Here is a 10,338-nt window from a genome sequence, read left to right on the forward strand (position 1 = left end):
TATGCATGTTTGGCATATGGAAACCCTTTTGAGGTGCATGCTTAGTTGAAAGGTTATTTTGAGAATTTAAAATCTTAATTGCTATGTGTTAACTGTAATTTTTTTTTTGTTGGTGACCCTTTACAATTATTGTGGAAATCTGGGCTTTGCCCTCAGATGAGAGTCAGGACGGTCCTACCGGTTCGTACCCTACGGACGGGAATGGAGATGGGAACGCGTGATTGCAGTTACATTAGGAGGATCTCACGGGGCGCGTGGAGATACTCAGGGTGTATAGCTTTTTGGTAGGATGATCAGATTAGGATGATGTATAGGAACTAGGTGTCCTTCTTTTTGGATTGGAGTATTTTTAGTTTGGAAAACTGTACTTATACTAATATTGTCAGTTTGACTTTTTACTTGAATGGGTTCCATGTACCATTTGTTGTTGTGTAAATGTTTTGGATTTATAATTGGAGAAACTTTTCCGCTGCTTGTAAATTATAATGACTCAATTATTTATCCAAAGGCATTTCCTGATTTAATTCTCTGTTTTATTTTAATTCCTTTTGAAAAAAAAAAATATACCCTCGCTTTGAAAAACGGGGTGTTACATTCACACTTAGCAATTATAGCACAATCACTACGACAACATAAGTTTCGAAATGGTTTTGCAATCAATCACACTTACACACAATTCCAAAACATCCACACTTGGCAATTATAACACAGTCACCACGACAACTTGAGTTCAAAGACTCAATCATAATCTTAAATCAAACATGACTCGCGTGCCAAGCACCCTAATGCAATGCGTATAGCCAAAATGCATGGACTCGGAATTCCATACCAAAACCCTCCTCTAAGGGCCGTAAATCATAATTGTACCGCCTATCACAGGCCGAAGTACTAAATTACCGAGGTGCTACCTATCACGGGTCAGCACGATTTACCAAAAATGTGCAGTCTATCGCAGACCACACACGACGCGACAATCCCCACAAGGCTAAGATGAACCAACAATCGCATGGAATCATCTCGTGGCCCATCCGGTCGCCATGTACTATGGAATGCATGAGCATACTCTGACTCTATCCACGACAATCGTTAAGTAAATGAAGATATTAAAAGATTCTCCATTTTGAATACCCATTTAACTCTAACAATTCGGACGACAATCATTAAGTGAATGCAGATATTAAAAGATTCCCCATTTTTAATACCCATTTAACTCTAATAATTCGGACAACAATCATTAAGTAAATGCAGATATTAAAAGATTCCCCATTTTTAATACCCATTTAACTCTAACAATTCGGACCACAATCATTAAGTAAATGCAGATATTAAAAGATTCCCCATTTTTAATACCCATTTAACTCTAACAATTCGGACGACAATCATTAAGTAAATGCAGATATTAAAAGATTCCCCATTTTTAATTACCATTTAACTCTAACAATTCGGACGACAATCATTAAGTAAATGCAAATATTAAAAGATTCCTCATTTTTAATACCCATTTAACTCTAACAATTCGACTGTTGTATTCGAATACAGACATGCTGTTTTTGCCACTGACTTACTGTGTAGTCGAATACAGACTGCTGTATTCGAATACATTTTGCTACTGACTTGCTGTGTAGTCGAATACAGACTGTTGTATTCGAATACAGACATGCTGTTTTTGCCACTGACTTACTGTGTAGTCGAATACAGACTGCTGTATTCGAATACATTTTGCTACTGACTTGCTGTGTAGTCGAATACAGACTGTTGTATTCGAATACAGACATGCTGTTTTTGCCACTGACTTACTGTGTAGTCGAATACAGACTGCTGTATTCGAATACATTTTGCTACTGACTTGCTGTGTAGTCGAATACAGACTGTTGTATTCGAATACAGACATGCTGTTTTTGCCACTGACTTACTGTGTAGTCGAATACAGACTGCTGTATTCGAATACATTTTGCTACTGACTTGCTGTGTAGTCGAATACAGACTGTTGTATTCGAATACAGACATGCTGTTTTTGCCACTGACTTACTGTGTAGTCGAATACAGACTGCTGTATTCGAATACATTTTGCTACTGACTTGCTGTGTAGTCGAATACAGACTGTTGTATTCGAATACAGACATGCTGTTTTTGCCACTGACTTACTGTGTAGTCGAATACAGACTGCTGTATTCGAATACATTTTGCTACTGACTTGCTGTGTAGTCGAATACAGACTGTTGTATTCGAATACAGACATGCTGTTTTTGCCACTGACTTACTGTGTAGTCGAATACAGACTGCTGTATTCGAATACATTTTGCTACTGACTTGCTGTGTAGTCGAATACAGACTGTTGTATTCGAATACAGACATGCTGTTTTTGCCACTGACTTACTGTGTAGTCGAATACAGACTGCTGTATTCGAATACATTTTGCTACTGACTTGCTGTGTAGTCGAATACAGACTGTTGTATTCGAATACAGACATGCTGTTTTTGCCACTGACTTACTGTGTAGTCGAATACAGACTGCTGTATTCGAATACATTTTGCTACTGACTTGCTGTGTAGTCGAATACAGACTGTTGTATTCGAATACAGACATGCTGTTTTTGCCACTGACTTACTGTGTAGTCGAATACAGACTGCTGTATTCGAATACATTTTGCTACTGACTTGCTGTGTAGTCGAATACAGACTGTTGTATTCGAATACAGACATGCTGTTTTTGCCACTGACTTACTGTGTAGTCGAATACAGACTGCTGTATTCGAATACATTTTGCTACTGACTTGCTGTGTAGTCGAATACAGACTGTTGTATTCGAATACAGACATGCTGTTTTTGCCACTGACTTACTGTGTAGTCGAATACAGACTGCTGTATTCGAATACATTTTGCTACTGACTTGCTGTGTAGTCGAATACAGACTGTTGTATTCGAATACAGACATGCTGTTTTTGCCACTGACTTACTGTGTAGTCGAATACAGACTGCTGTATTCGAATACATTTTGCTACTGACTTGCTGTGTAGTCGAATACAGACTGTTGTATTCGAATACAGACATGCTGTTTTTGCCACTGACTTACTGTGTAGTCGAATACAGACTGCTGTATTCGAATACATTTTGCTACTGACTTGCTGTGTAGTCGAATACAGACTGTTGTATTCGAATACAGACATGCTGTTTTTGCCACTGACTTACTGTGTAGTCGAATACAGACTGCTGTATTCGAATACATTTTGCTACTGACTTGCTGTGTAGTCGAATACAGACTGTTGTATTCGAATACAGACATGCTGTTTTTGCCACTGACTTACTGTGTAGTCGAATACAGACTGCTGTATTCGAATACATTTTGCTACTGACTTGCTGTGTAGTCGAATACAGACTGTTGTATTCGAATACAGACATGCTGTTTTTGCCACTGACTTACTGTGTAGTCGAATACAGACTGCTGTATTCGAATACATTTTGCTACTGACTTGCTGTGTAGTCGAATACAGACTGTTGTATTCGAATACAGACATGCTGTTTTTGCCACTGACTTACTGTGTAGTCGAATACAGACTGCTGTATTCGAATACATTTTGCTACTGACTTGCTGTGTAGTCGAATACAGACTGTTGTATTCGAATACAGACATGCTGTTTTTTTTGCTGAATGCTGAAACAGCCTTGTATTCGAATACAGAGATGCTGTATTCGAATACAACAATGTTGTTTTGTTAAAAACTTCATTTCTCAACCTTGTTTATGCATGTTTGGCATATGGAAACCCTTTTAAGGTGCATGCTTAGTTGAAAGGTTATTTTGAGCATTTAAAATCTTAATTGCTATGTGGTAATTGTTATTTTTTTTGGTTGGTGACCCTTTACAATTATTGTGGAAATCTGGGCTTTGCCCTCAGATGAGAGTCAGGACGGTCCTACCGGTTCGTACCCTACGGACGGGAATGGAGATGGGAACGCGTGATTGCAGTTACATTAGGAGGATCTCACGGGGCGCGTGGAGATACTCAGGGTGTATAGCTTTTTGGTAGGATGATCAGATTAGGATGATGTATAGGAACTAGGTGTCCTTCTTTTTGGATTGGAGTATTTTTAGTTTGGAAAACTGTACTTATACTAATATTGTCAGTTTGACTTTTTACTTGAATGGGTTCCATGTACCATTTGTTGTTGTGTAAATGTTTTGGATTTATAATTGGAGAAACTTTTCCGCTGCTTGTAAATTATAATGACTCAATTATTTATCCAAAGGCATTTCCTGATTTAATTCTCTGTTTTATTTTAATTCCTTTTGAAAAAAAAAAATATACCCTCGCTTTGAAAAACGGGGTGTTACATTCACACTTAGCAATTATAGCACAATCACTACGACAACATAAGTTTCGAAATGGTTTTGCAATCAATCACACTTACACACAATTCCAAAACATCCACACTTGGCAATTATAACACAGTCACCACGACAACTTGAGTTCAAAGACTCAATCATAATCTTAAATCAAACATGACTCGCGTGCCAAGCACCCTAATGCAATGCGTATAGCCAAAATGCATGGACTCGGAATTCCATACCAAAACCCTCCTCTAAGGGCCGTAAATCATAATTGTACCGCCTATCACAGGCCGAAGTACTAAATTACCGAGGTGCTACCTATCACGGGTCAGCACGATTTACCAAAAATGTGCAGTCTATCGCAGACCACACACGACGCGACAATCCCCACAAGGCTAAGATGAACCAACAATCGCATGGAATCATCTCGTGGCCCATCCGGTCGCCATGTACTATGGAATGCATGAGCATACTCTGACTCTATCCACGACAATCGTTAAGTAAATGAAGATATTAAAAGATTCTCCATTTTGAATACCCATTTAACTCTAACAATTCGGACGACAATCATTAAGTGAATGCAGATATTAAAAGATTCCCCATTTTTAATACCCATTTAACTCTAATAATTCGGACAACAATCATTAAGTAAATGCAGATATTAAAAGATTCTCCATTTTTAATACCCATTTAACTCTAATAATTCGGACGACAATCATTAAGTAAATGTAGATATTAAGAGATTCCCCATTATTAATACTCATTTAACTCTAACGATTTTCACTACAAACATTAGGTAAACAGAGATATTAAAAGATTCCCCATTTTTAATACTCGTTTAACTCTTACAACTTTGAAGAAAAACATTAAGTAAACAAAGATATTAAAAGATTCCCCATTTTTAATACTCGTTTAACTCTAATGGTTTTCAAATTCCACACAGAACATACTCAGACATATTCACAAATTGAATCCACAATTCACACCAAATCACATCAAGTCATTTTTCCACAAAATCCGCACAAACACATCTCAAAATTTATAAATATTAATTATGAACACGTCAAACACGACAACCACAAAATTATCACAACCTACCACTCAAACACATCAAATTTCATTTCCTCAAAACCACACATAAATGAGTGAAATTCATTTTCCACGAAACACTCATCAATATCACCAAAACCCAACTCTAAAATTTTACCCATAAAAGCATTAAATTCATTTTCTCCAAATCAACACTTCAACCCTAACAAATTTCTTTTCCACACAACCACATATAAGTCCCTAAATGCAAACTAAAAAGTTTGGAAGGAGCCCTTACCTTAACGTTAGCTTTAACGAGGGATTACGGTACCGCGAGTAATTCCGATAAAATCTCCGCTCGCGACGTCGCTTCCAAAGTTTGTTCACTAGCACCGTAACGTGGACGTGAGCAAATTTCCCTTCTATCTCTTCGCGAAACGAAGCTTAGATCTAGAAGAAAAGTGAAGGTTTGTGTTTGACGGTTTGAAAACACCTAACACAGTTTTTCTTTGTTTTTGAATCAAAGAGGAATAATGAAGCTGAGAAATCCTTGTCTTCTCACCCACCAAGCCTTGGGTTCATTTTCTTGAAGCCAAAGAAAGAAAAAGAGGAAGAAGAAGGGAGAATAGGTTCTCGCGAGGCAGGGAGAGGAACTTGTGTTTTCCTTTCTTCTATTCTCTTTCCTTTCTATTTCCTTTTCTCCCTGTTCTCTTTCCTTTCTTTCTATTTTGCTTTTCCTTTCTTTTTTTCTTTTCCTTCCAAACATATATATGTATTTATATATATTGATTATAACTTAACAAATATCCAAATATCTAGATATTTATCAAAATTACCATTTCACATATAACCTCTCAATCCATTTGATAAAAATATCTACTCTCATCGCAACTCAATTGACAGATAAAAGTTTTTGCAACTAGGGATATTTTTAACAAAATTGTCTGGTATTAAATTCTTCGTAACGTAAATAAATTATTCTCCAACAAATAATTTTAATCCAATTTCCAAAAATATATTTTTGGCATTTAACTCACTAAATACCAAAAACTGGGCTAGAAGCCTAAGAAATTCAACACAAAATACCCTTAAATAGTATAATTTGGGATTTAAAAATTAAGGGTCTTACATTACTACCCCCCTAAAATTAGTTTCGTCCTCGAAACTTAAAGTATGAGTAACAATCCACACTAGGTTTGTACTCAAATTCAACATACAAGTCACAACTTGTTTCACCCGGCGTACTCGAAAAAGTGTTGTCTACCCGTTTTCATAGGGTGCTTAATAACTCTACACATATCCATAGTCAGTAAGACTCGTCTGTACCGTTCAACATGATTTTATTTACTATCAACTAGAGATTAAGGATGATCAGTTCCTTAATTTGTCAATAAATAACCAACAACCATGATAGTGGCTTAGACTATCTTAATCGAACTGTAATAGCGCTTCTTGCAACTTACAACTGAGGTTATCCTAATGTACAAGCAGTCAACAATCTTCTCAAAGTCCACTGAGTTTCCCTTATTTTCCTATAACTTTGATCCTGTCGACGAAGTACAATTTCCCATAGCTATGTCACATGGCCTCATTTGCATCCACTTGGTACAAAACATCCAATTGGTACCAAACCGAAACACTAAGTATGACACCAACACATTGAGCACAGAACAATCACTACATCCGAGAACTCCTAAATTTCTCCATTGTCCACAAATCCTCGATTTTTCTTTAGTCGTACAACTACGTCAAACCGTAGTGTTCTTATGAGTATGTTATTCTAATTATAACTTTAATAATTCTATCCCCACATCTACTTGGTGATCCAAGCTTCCTCAAATATTTTCGAAATCATGCCAAAGACTATACTACTTACGACACACAAACTTCCTTTCAGTTTAGTACTTCATTTCAAAAGTCACTTTTCCAACAAAATCCAACTTGAATTCCATTCACTGATTAAGACCTACACTGGTCTCATGCCTAACACATCCAATTAACGCTTCACTAATCAATTTCCTACATACTTCACAATTCTAGACAAACTCAAAAATAATTTTCCTACATCTACTGCCAACATTCATTATGGTACTTCTCTATTTCGACGCGTCCTTCATTTGCAACTTGATGATTATCCTTTCATTATGACAGGTCAAACGCATTGTATTCACTCCATCACTTTTCCATTTATACAAACCTTAAATTTCTACCTCGAACCTTGATACATCTTCATTATAGTGATTCCAATAAATCAAGGCTTACTAATTCCCACCAAACTTTTCCATTTCATGTTCAATTGTTTCCTATCAAACAAACATTTAACATTCTCCTAGTAATTTCCATCCTTTAATAGACTCTCAAAACTTACATCACTACAATCTCGAAGTATTCTCGTACTCAATACTTCAAATTCAACTTAATGGTAACATAGGGTTCAATACATCAAGGCTTAACTTCTTATGTTTTTCTGAACATCACTCAAAATTCACACTTACGCATCTATAGTTTCATCCCAAAATCACTATTCGTACTTACCATCTCCTAAACCACACAAAGATTTGTCACTTATCAAAGAAATATATATTCTCACTCTTGTAATCGTCATGAGATTCATACTTAACAATCTATGTCGCAAATCTAGTTTAACTTGAATGCTCGACTTTATCCGTCAAGGTATTGACTATTCCTCAAAGCGTATTTTATCCAACCAAAGGAGTATTTACTCCTAATGTGCATTTACTCCTAATGTGCAGTACCCCTTAACTTCAATACAAGTCTCTTTCAATGACACCTAAGCACCAAATGCTATTCCAAATGGAATCCATGTCTTCTCAATAATTCCATGGTGTTCACTCCTCTTTGGCAATTATCAAACTTCATCCAGTCTGATCCTGAAATCTACTAGGCGAACATTTAATACTCTTCTTAAAAAGCTCTCCACTTAGATCTTTACATGAAATCGCCTATTAGTCTAACTTTAATCCATCCATACTCATCATCTTCGAGTTACCACCAACAACATAGCCTCTATGTCCTTGGAACCACATGATAAATCCTATGCCGTCATGATTTGCTTCAACTCTTCCTGACAATCTGTCATCTCGAGAAGATCTTTTCCACTTCTTAAATCCACTGATCATCTTTTTCCTGAGTTCTCATCACCTTTGAACTTTTGAGGATGGTAACGACGAAAATCTTTCAATCCTCTTGATTCAATAGCACTTGCTTCAACTATGCGTGACAATCCGTCATCTCGAAGATCTTTTCTACTTCTTGAATCCACTAATCAACTTTTTTTTGAGTTCTCATCACCCTTGAACTTTGGAGGATGGTAACTACGAAAATCTTTCAATCCTCTTGACTTAATAGCACAAATCTTTCTTTCCATCTTCTCTAGATCCCGCAGAGTCTTTGCAGCTATCTGTGCAACGACGGAAACATCCACGTAATTCGTAACTTCAACCATTTGATAATCCCTACTGACATTCATTCTTGCAACGCCGTTCCTTCTTGAAGGTAGTGCTTTCCCAAAACCAACATCAAGAAGAAGTGTTAACACCACTTCGAATAATTCCAAAACTAACTTCAACTATACCAACAAATAATAACTACCCCTGATCTAACAACTCAGACCAATTACCCCGACGCATGATCAAATAACGACTCCCAACCTGCAAAATGGCATACAATCTATAACCAAAGGCTCCACAACCCCAAAGAAATCAAATAAGGAAATACTTTTGGATAAATATTTAAGTCGTAACACAACGACAAATAAGTCAACAGAATTCACAAGCCGCGGATTAGTTTTCTGAAATATGAATCCAAAGTATTTACACATCAAAAAATGGTACATGGACCCCATCATAATAAAATATCAAATAGACAATATTAGTATAGGTACAGTCTTCCAAATTAAAATAAACACAACCCAAAAACAAAGACGTCTTGTCCCTATACGTCAACCTAATCTGATCATTCTACCCAAAAAAAACTATACATCCCGGATGATCTTCACGCGCCCCGCAAGATCCTCCTGACACAGCTCCAGTCAGGTGTGTCCAACTACCTTCCCATCTATAGGGTACTAATCGGTAGGATGATCCTGGTTCTTATCTGAGGGCAAAGCCCAGATTTCCAAAATAGTTGTAAAGGGTTACCAACCGAAATTAACAATTAACACATAACATTTAAGTTTTTAAATGCACAAAATAATCTTTCAACTTAGCATGCTCCTTAAAAGGGTTTCCATATGCCAAACATTCATAAACAAGGTTGAAAAATGAAGTTTTTAACAACACATCACTGTTGTATTCGAATACAGCATCTCTGTATTCGAATACAAGGCTGTTTCAGCATTCAACAACAAAAACAACATGTCTGTATTCGAATACAATGGTCTGTATTCGACTACACAGTAAGTCAGTAGCAAAACAACATGTCTGTATTCGAATACAACAGTCTGTATTCGAATACAAATCAGACAGCAGTAGAAAAACAACAAAATTCAGCTTTTAAAAGGGTTTTGAAATCAATCAACACTTACACACAAATCCAAACAATCACACTTAGCAATTATAGCACAATCACCATCACGAATTGAGTTTCGAAAAGGTTTTGCATTCAATCACACTTACACATAATTTCAAAATATTCACACTTAGCAATTATAGCACAATCACTACGACAACATAAGTTTCGCAATGGTTTTGCAATCAATCACACTTACACACAATTCCAAAACATCCACACTTGGCAATTATAACATAGTCACCATGACAACTTGAGTTCAAAGACTCAATCATAATCTTAAATCAAACACGTCTCGCGTGCCAAGCACCCTAATGCAATGCGTATATGCCAAAATGCATGGACTCGGAATTCCAAACCAAAACCCTCCTCGAAGGGCCGTAAATCATAATTGTACCGCCTATCACAGGCCGAAGTACTAAATTACCGAAGCACAATTTACCAAAAATGT

The sequence above is a fragment of the Cicer arietinum genome, chromosome 3 (genome assembly GCF_000331145.2).
Source record: "Cicer arietinum cultivar CDC Frontier isolate Library 1 chromosome 3, Cicar.CDCFrontier_v2.0, whole genome shotgun sequence".
In the NCBI taxonomy this organism is placed as follows: Eukaryota; Viridiplantae; Streptophyta; class Magnoliopsida; order Fabales; family Fabaceae; genus Cicer; species Cicer arietinum.